The sequence below is a fragment of the Drosophila mojavensis genome, unplaced genomic scaffold (genome assembly GCF_018153725.1).
Source record: "Drosophila mojavensis isolate 15081-1352.22 unplaced genomic scaffold, ASM1815372v1 contig_74, whole genome shotgun sequence".
Taxonomy (NCBI): domain Eukaryota; kingdom Metazoa; phylum Arthropoda; class Insecta; order Diptera; family Drosophilidae; genus Drosophila; species Drosophila mojavensis.
The window spans coordinates 20742511-20753249 of NW_025318899.1; positions in this window are offsets into that span (position 1 = coordinate 20742511).

Genomic DNA, 10739 nt, shown 5'->3' on the forward strand with positions numbered 1-10739 from the left:
TGGCTGTAGCGATTTGGAGCCGTTCGCCTTGCTGCTGCCTGGTGGGCGTGGCATAGTGCCAGGTAAGTGGAAAGTAGTTGGCAGCGTTTTTAGTTCTATGCGAAAATTTGCCTAAAAACCCAAAAGTAGTTTGCTCCAACTTTTATGCTCGGTGCATTTATCAACGTCCCAGCCCCTACATAAAAGTGGGCGTGGCAAAGCGTCGCGAGGTCCACGAAACACTACAGCAGCCCAGTGGCAGGAGCTACAGCCAAAGAGTGGGCGTGTCTAAGGGGGAGGCGGAGAAGGGGGCGTATTGCCTAGAGCGTCGGCTGCCGTGTAAAAGTTTCTCTCGAATGAGTAAGAGTATGCGATGTGTGTGTGTGTGTCTGTGTGTGTGAGATGATGGAGCGTTATTTAAATGGTTTTTGGATGCGTGCATGAGAAAATGTTAGTAAATGCTACAGTTCATAAGGATGTGAAGCAAAATGGAACGAATTAGGATTGTGCTGAGATTTTTGAGGATGCCAGGAGATTTGATGCGGATAAATTTCTAATGGAGTTTATTGTGAAGTAGGGAGTTCAGTGAGTTGACTTTGAGCATTGATGGAGTATATAATAATGGCTGATATATCAAACACCTGCAACGTGGACTCCAAGTTGAGGGCAGATATTAGATACAAGATATTAGATATTAGATACAAGATATTGGATTTTAGATATTATATATTAGATATTAGATATGTTAGATGTTAAATATTAGATATGAGATATTATGTTAGATATGAGAAATGAATTATTAAAATTTCAGAAATTATTATAATGAATTATAATAATATTGTGTGACTGTTAAACATTTATAATACAATATAAGTACTATTAGGATAATACTTACTTATAATAATAGTCATTAGATATAATTCTTTAAAATAATTCTAAATTACGTAAATATATATATTTTTTTTGTAAGATATTTGATTTAAATACAGTACTTTTATTTCTATTTAAATAATATTTTAGTAAATCTTTTGAATCATCAATAATCATATTAATTTAATATTCTCTATACTAAAATAATTATATGCTTGATCCCATTCTAGCGCCGTCTAATCCCATTGATAACCCTAAAATGTGCTTTACAGTCTTTCATGAATTTCCAACTCTTAGAGTTCGCTCGTTAGCCTACAGATTAGACTCTTACCCAATGCTCCCTTTGATGATATATGCTTATGCATCTCCAGGGAGACCGTCTTAAGAGATTTACCCAGGTAGACGAACTTTTCTCGTTGGGTGTGCTAATTGCTTTCGAGTGGAACGTGCGCTAGTGAAAACTTTGCATGCCTAAATGCTTGGGAGGTGCCTTTCCTTTCCGCAGGAAACCCACACACACACAGACACACACATGCTCGGCACACACACACATGATAAGACTGCTTATGTGAATTATCGCACATTTTCTGGTATTGCGAGCGAATCTCTTGCCATTCACGTGCTTCACGTGCCCGAAAAACTAGAAAACTTGTCCAAAAGTGCGCGCTACTCATATCTTTGAGGCGGACACGAAGATGAAGACGGAGACGAGGAGGAGAAGGAGGAGGAGGTAGACGAAGCTGATAGGCAAGGAGCAGGAGCAGTGAAAAACTTTTAAATTTACTTTTGCCAAGAGTTTTTCCGGCCCGTGCGCTGCTCTCTTGCCCTTGCCACACCTCAGACGACGCTCTCGCCTACGCCCACACCCACGCCCACGCCCATGCATATTCATTTCAAAAATCCACGCACACATAAACACATTCACATTCGCATACTAAAGTTTTCTTTTAAGCGTGTGGAAGGGTTGGTGGCGGGGGGCTGGCTGGCTGGCTGTTTTTTGGATACGGTTGGCAACGCTTAATAGAGCTTCCAAAAAATTTGTGGCAGCCTTTCAGGTTGCATCGTTTGTTGCCAAACGCCGCGCTACATGTGCTACAAATTGTTCCACAACAAGCCCTTCACCCCCGCTGCCACCTTCTGCGCCCTCTACTCCTGCTGGGCCCTCGCAGAGCAGCTCTTCAAGGCTCGAGCCCCGCACATCAAGTCGAAAGCCAAAACCAAGCCAATTCCAATTCCCCCAGCTGCCAGACAACAAGCTTTTTTGGAGCTCTATCTACGTCTATGACTATGACTATGTCTATGTCGATGCCTATGCCTACACCTATTCCTCTGCTTATGTCTATGCCTAGTTCTACCGGCTGGCTACAGTGGGGCAATTATATGGTTAGTTTGATTTATGGAAGGGCTTGAAATATAAAGAAATGTATATATATAGAAAAATCGTACACTTAGAAATTTCTCAACAACTTTTTCGAAATTAAAAATAAATTAATTATTGGCTAATCAGTTACAATTGTGTAAGAGCTGAGCAATCAATTATTATTTCGGCAAGATTTTTACTTAACAAAAAAAATGTCTTGAGATTTATCGATAATAGCATTTACAATATACAATATAATAATATGGATTTTTTTTATATAAAAAAAATTTTATTCAACATTTTCTAAAGCATATAAAAATACAAAAAATTTAAATTAATCTTAAAAAATCAAATTAATTTGAGAATATATAAAAATAAAATATATATATTTTATTTTCTTGAAAAATTCAGAAATCTTATTATAAAAGGAAAATTTTTGTTTTGAAATGAAGTATATTTTACTATTTTATTTAGTATTTTTTATTTCAATAGAATAAAAATCTGTTCTCAAATGATCCCTTACAGATAAGGATTTTAGATTGATTTTTTTTAGAGTTAATAGAATATGAATATTAGTGTTGATATAAATAATTCGATTTCCTCAAAGGAAATATTTCCTTATCTTACTAAATAAAAGATTCTGCTATAAATCCCACCAAAATATCATTATGTTTTGTTCTCTGCAGACATCGCATGTAGGTCTATATTCGGCGCCCACTGTGCCACATTAGGCAACTCGATACATTTATAAGTGTAATTTTAAAGTAAATTTGGAGAGACAGTTTAAGCTTCAATTCGAGTTGAAGGTTATTGAATTGTTGAGCAACCCTTCTCAAGAGTCCATATGTGCACATGTATATCAAATAGCCGGCGGCGCTTTTTGAGCGCCGCTTTTGTCCATTCGCTCCACAGTGCAACTGACAGCGTCTTTTTGATGGGGCAGAGGGCGGCGGGGAAACGTCGCATTGGGAAATTGTTTGCTGTAAAATGTTGCGCCACGTATCCTGCAGCAATTCGTAAACTAATTCTACATACGTGCCCCTGTCAGTTGCCACGCCCCCGCCCCACCTCAGCCGCCTTCGCTGAGAGGTGCCTTGTGTGCGTCATGTTTTGATTGCGTTTGCCAGCGTCGTGTACACGTTTGGATTTTGAGGCGAAGGAAGCGAAACACGAGGCATACATCTACTCTACTCTGCTCTCCTCTCTTCTCTTCTCTTCTCCTCTCTTCTTCTTTTTTTGGCTCATAAATAATTGCATTTTCACCTCAAGAACTCACTGACAGATAGAGCAGGAGGCAGCGGGGACGTGAGCAGGAGGAGGACAGAGGGTAGAGGAGAGGAGTGGCACGGAGAGGCACAGCTACTGGGACACAATTCAATTTGGCCGTGTATCCGTTTTTGGCAGCCACGTGAAGGGGGTAAGTCGAGTAGAGCTAGCACTGCTGGGAGCGAGGGAGGGGGCTGATAAGGTAGACAGGGCTGGTTGCTTTGTAATTTCATTTCAGATTTCATATTTAGCTGTCAGTGCGAAATGATTCAATTTTGCAGATTTTGTTGCGAGCCAAACAATTAGAATGTCAAAATTCGCTGACGAATGCAACAGCAACAACAATGATAACATGTGCAACATTTTGAGACATGTTGCAGCACATCACAAACAGTTTGATTGCCAGATTAAATATGCATAATGTTATTATGAAAATCTGCGCACTCAAATGAATTTCAATTGAGTTTGCTTCCTTTAAGATCAATACTGAAATTCGAATTCCCTGGAATAAAATTTTAGTAAATTGATCTGTAGTACAATTTAATCAAGATTCCCAAGTTAAGCACACTTTAGCTTTCAATATCTATCACTAATGCACTAGTCTCATCGAATATTAAAGTGGATTACTCTGATTAGGCATATTTATATATTTCAAGATCTATACGTTTTCTTATAATCCTTCAATATTTATTTCATTTCAGTATTTCAGTTATTTCAGTAATAAAGGTTTGAATTTAATCGATAATATTTGATAGTTTTATATAATAATAAATATAAATTTAATTTCACATTAACAGAACTGTTTTTTTTTTTTTTTTTTTTTTTTTTTTTTTGACTATACTAGAACTTTATCCCTATCTAGAGTTTCGACAATTTGCATCTATGTAATATTTCAGTTAAATATAATGCAGCCACACTTTAACATTTACCACTGATACCCTATTAGTATTATTTGCATGCATTCATTGTTACATTTCAGTTGTATTTTCGTACAAAATACTCTGAATTCACTTTTAGCAAGAATTTGTATAGATAACTGACAAGCAGCAGCAGCGATAACGATCTGAAGTTGATTACATTTCAAGGGCCTGAAGCAGTCAAAATTAGGTTAGCCAGAAGAAATATGAAGTAAGTATATATATCTTAGTACATTTATCATACACATTTTGACCTTTATCTAACATTCTAGTCTAATCTCTTCTCATGTAAGCCTCGTTTTCGCTACACAGACTCAATGGAAATGTCGAAGTTCAAGTCAGTTCCTTAAGCTACATTGTGCAGTTACTCGTAAGACCTATTATAATGCCCGCATTAAAATTTACACTTTTCTTGTTTATGGAATGCTGAAACTGCATTTAAGGAGCATGTGAATTGTTTTCAGTGTAAGTCGTAAATGGCTTTTAAGTACCCGGCTAATTTGAGCTACCCAAAGCGGGTGAAATGCAAATCCGTAGATGCACATTGCGCAGTCTTTTAAGTAGGTGCAGTCAGACAGACAGACAAAGAGATATAGAGTGAGAGAGAGAGAGAGGGGGAGAGAGGAGTGCAGAGAGCGGAGAGCGGTAGGCATCCTTGAAGTCGTTAATGCCGGAAGTGTCCTTCGTGCTGCGTCCTTCCTGCGCCCGCATTAGGAGCATTGCGACATTTTTATGGCCCGAACTGCCGACTCGCTGCAGACTTAAAGCGCTGCTCACAATTTATGAATGAGCTCTGCTCGGGTAGCTAGGTGCCGAGCCAGCGACAGTCAACAGCAGCTCAGGTAGAAGTCATAACTCAGCCTCTGTCTAATTTCTTCTTTTTTTTTTTTTTTTTTTTGGCCAAACTGCAGTCGCTTCCCTTTTGCATGCAGCGGAAAATGCTTTGGGAAATTTATGGCGCAACGTGCGGAAAATGTTTCTTTGGCTAATCCCGAATGAATGAATTGCCCACTTGAATGCTGAGTTCCAACAAATTTCGGGAACGTTGCGAGTCAGTGTGCTGGCCATTAATATGCATGTCTCTATCAATATGCTAACGTATTACAAAGAAGTTGATTGAGAGGGGCAGAGAAAGAGAGAGAAGGAGAGGCTGAGAGAGAGAGAGAGAGAGAGAGAGAGAGAGAAAAAGAGCAAAGTAGCAATACACGTTGAAAATGTATTTCAGGTAGAGATCTAAGACAAATGAGGTCTTATATTATAAAAAGAGATAATATCATATTTTAGGCATAGGAAGTTTAACTTTTTTTGTTGGGATAAGTAACAGACAGAAGCAAAGGTATAAAAGAGTAACGAAAAGAGCAGGTGCAGACAAGGCTCAGGCATTAGATTCAGCTCTCAGCGAGACTTGTCATCGAATAGAGCTGTATTGGAAATTATCTCGTCATATGTGTATGTGTATAATCGCATTAGAACCAAATTATAATATCATAAAAAAATGTTTTGTTCAGCTAACTTAAAGTCCTGTCTGAAATCACACAAATGGATAATGAATTTTACAGGAACAAGCCTCAGGGCCTGCTTTATTTCGCATAAGTAATCTAACTTGTCCTTTTCACAGACGTACGTAGAAAGAAGTCTTAGATTTAAAAATTTATGCATATCATAGAAAAGCCCTCTAGGCAGATATCTAATTTATCTTTTCCTCGAAATTGTATGCTTTAGAAAAGAGAATCATTTCATATCTAAATGGTCCCCAGAAAAACTTATATGTTTATAGCGTCGTAACGACGCTCAATGTCGTTATAATCGGACTCTACGGTATATATATATCTTGGAAAGTTGGAAGCACAATATATTACAGTATATCGATAGTTATATGGCTTCTATAAATACATAAATATGTGAATTAAATCTCTATTTTAATTTTTCCATAAATATATAAAGATATATTCCATATGGAAGTAATTTAATCTGGGAGATATTATGTTAGATATGTATAATAATAAAATATATATAAACTAGCTCTCTAGCATAACTCGTTTAATCTATTTTTTTAATAATATATAAAGCTCAACGAAAACTTAATTCACCTCATCTAAATCCTACAATCAGTCTGTCTCTCTCTATCTTTCTACCTCAAAAACCACTAGGATAAACTATAAGTAAAATAAAACTTTAGTGTGTTTGTCATGCCTGCTGGCCAAAGGTGCATTTTTTTCTTGCTTCTTCTTCTTCGTCTTGCTGCTGGTCGCTTCTCTCTGCTTGGTTGCTGTTGTGTTTATTTGGTCCGTTCATTATTTTGTGTAAATATTGACGCTCTTGTCATGCCCAGTAGCACTCAACGTTAATTGATTTCGAATTGGAAGCCACTTTTATTGTTATTATAACGAAACTCCCATCTCTCTCCTCTATCTACTCCCTTCCTGCGCCTCTGCCCCTCAGCTGCCCTTGTCAACCGCCTCTCCTATCCATATCCCATACAATGCCACACGCCGGCTACACACCTCGGCAATTGCATAAACAAACAGGCGACAGACCAACGGCACAAGCACTCACCAATACTCACACACACTCGATTGCTATAGATACGCACAAGGCCAAGCAAGTGGCATCCACAGGCAAGGCTAAAGCCGATGCCAAATCCAAGCCAAAGCCCAAGCCACAGCCAGATCTAGCCAAGTGCCCACTTTATGTCGCCCTCTCCATTAATACCTAACTTAATATACAATATGTATACCATAAAAAGAGAGTATATACATACTCATATAACTCTATTCATATATGTATTCATATGTTCATTTGTATTGAGCCCTTTCGTCAGCCACTTTTCATTTCATTCCATTTCACTTTTGGCTTCAAAGCTAAAATTCACAACAAATTTGCATAAATCCCATCATTTTCTGTTTCAGTATGCCCAAATATATTTCCTAATTAAAATATCTAACCAAAATTTACTCAGAACTAATATAAGGAAAATATTGTGAACGGTATGGTAATTGGGTACCTTCTCCACTTCTAGCTTCGAGGGTATTTTAATTTTATTGCACTTGGAAATCACGGTAAAAAATTCAGCAAAAGAATATTCGGTATGTTTACTTCATGTTTATGAGTTTGATAAGTAAATCATATAATGTTTATTTTTGCTTTTGTATATAACTATGAATCCAATCTATCTTTAGAAAGTCAAACAAATGCAAAAAACAGAAAGTATAAATACATTCATTGATAAATAAATATATGCAGATAAGATTGAAAATACAAATAAAGAACAGAAAAGATTGCAAATATAAAGTTTATATAACAGACATAGACACAGATACAGATCCAGACACATATACAGATACATATACAGATACAGATACAGATACAGATACAGATACAGATACAGATACAGATACAGATACAGATACAGATACAGATACAGATACAGATACAGATACAGATACAGATACAGATACAGATACAGATACAGATACAGATACAGATACAGATACAGATACAGATACAGATACAGATACAGATACAGATACAGATACAGATACAGATACAGATACAGATACAGATACAGATACAGATACAGATACAGATACAGATACAGATACAGATACAGATACAGATACAGATACAGATACCGATACAGATCCAGACACATATACAGATACAGATACAGATACAGATACAGATACAGATACAGATACAGATACAGATACAGATACAGATACAGATACAGATACAGATACAGATACAGATACAGATACAGATACAGATACAGATACAGATACAGATACAGATACAGATACAGATACAGATACAGATACAGATACAGATACAGATACAGATACAGATACAGATACAGATACAGATACAGATACAGATACAGATACAGATACAGATACAGATACAGATACAGATACAGATACAGATACAGATACAGATACAGATACAGATACAGATACAGATACAGATACAGATACAGATACAGATACAGATACAGATACAGATACAGATACAGATACAGATACAGATACAGATACAGATACAGATACAGATACAGATACAGATACAGATACAGATACAGATACAGATACAGATACAGATACAGATACAGATACAGATACAGATACAGATACAGGTACAGATACCTCAAGGGATATATTGGCGTACAGGGATATATTGGCGTAATTTCACATGTACAGCTATATATATAGCTACAGCTATAGATACAGCCGGAAGATAGTGCTGGCAATAAATAGGTGCATAAATATTTGTTTCTATTTTCACATTTCGCTTATCAATGTGCAAACAGTTGAGCCAAGGCCCTCGCCACACCTCGACTGAGACTACGACTACGACTACATCTGTGGCTGTGGCTCGTTCCCTCTGTCTATGGGCTCTTGGAGGGTCCGGGGATTGGACGTGGCTCTGTTTCTGTTTGCGGCTTCGCTTGCTGTTTGCTTGCGGTGTCTGCCTGGGATTTATCTTATCGGCGCCGAGGCCTTGTTTCCATTCTCTTTGTCTGCCCCGAGATACCTTGTAGCCGTTGAAAGAGTTGACGAGGTGGGTGCACACATGTACAGGGTATCTCAGAGTCATGTACGCTCGGTTCGCTTGTGTTTGTTTGCTTAATTAAGATTAAGTCTAATTGAAAAACAATGCAATTAACTAAATCAGTTAGGCGCGTCACTAGCGTCACATTCTGCTGGCGCCCACGAGATAAACGTGAGCGAGCGAACGTACGAGCCAACAAGCGAGCAAACCTAGCAATAATTCAACAGCTCTCGCTTCCAATAGTGTTCGAACAATACCAGCAAAAAGATCAGATCTGAGCAAATGGCAGCTGTAACGAATATCAAATGCTCTATGTAGTTAGAGACTGATATGTCAAATGCCGGAGATATATCTTCTGAGAGCTGGATTAAACTTACTGTCCTAAGCAAGTAAAGAATTAACTGATTGACTAGCAATTTTTCCGTTTGCAAAATGGATTGACTGATTTACCAAGTTAGGTAAGTAGTTCATGGGCTGAATAGCTGACTTTCAATCAGTCAATCGATGGCTGAGGGAATGATGATAATCCGTTGACTGACTGATTGATTGAAAGGTTGACTAACTGATGTGCCCAACAAATTGACTAACGAACAGATTGATTGACTGCCATTGACTTGGTAGGTCAACTGATATGCCCAACCAATTGACTAACTAAAGGGATTGATTGATAGATAGATTGATTGATAAATATCTTTATTGACAACAGCGAACAAAATTGATTGATTCAATAGTTGACTGGTCAACTAATTGAGCAACTGAAGAACAGATTGATTGACTGCCATTGACTTGGTAGGGTACTGACTTATAGATTGATTGACCAGTCAAACCAATTTGATTGACTGAATGGTTGACTGATTCACCGACCAACAAATTGAACAGCTGACGGACAGTTTTGTTGATTGACGCATTGACTGGTTGGGTGATTGACCGATTGACTTGCTTTGTTTTGATTGATTTGTTAAATGATTGAGTAGCAAACCTAATTGATTGACTTGCTGATTGCCTGACTAACAGATTGACAGACTTTACGATTAACTAATTAATGAGTTAATTTGACTAATTGACTGGCTAACTGGCTGGCCCTCAAATTGTCTGCTTGGCTGCCTGACTAACTGATTAACTGATTAACTGATTAACTAATTAACTTATTGACCAACTGATGAACTACTTAACAAACTGATCGGTAAGCCCGTCACTGATTGATTGACTTGGCAAGCTATGCATGCCCAACTTATTCCAACTTATTTATAAATATTTTTCCTGATTAATTTATTGAGTCCAATGCAATTATATATAATTATGTGTGCCGTCGCATATAGCCGATATTTACTGTAATTAAAGTATTTTTATACCAAGTCTTGGCCTCTTGAAGCCGTTCCATCAACGTTTGTTCCTATCCTACAATCATCTATGACCTAGGCATGCGGCATCATTGAGCTAAGATGCTCGAATTTAATTATAAGGCAAGAGTCAGATACATTAAGTGCGTGTATGTGTATGCATGTTTGTGTGTGTGTGTTCACTTAATGTACGTGCGCTACTCTATTGCGGCTCTTGTTGTAGTTATTGTTGGCTATTTGCTTTCAGTGTTTTGTTTTTATCTAAATTACTTTTAATCGCCATTTAATGTTTTTGTTTTTCTTGTTTTCAGTTTCATGTTTTATGGTCGCGTCTCTTTGGGGATTTCTAATCTAATTGCAAAATGTAAGCACCAATACACACACACACGTACAGACCCACACATATGGATGTTTGTGTACATTTGAAGGCTACTCCAGCCCCCGGACCCCGTCCCCCTC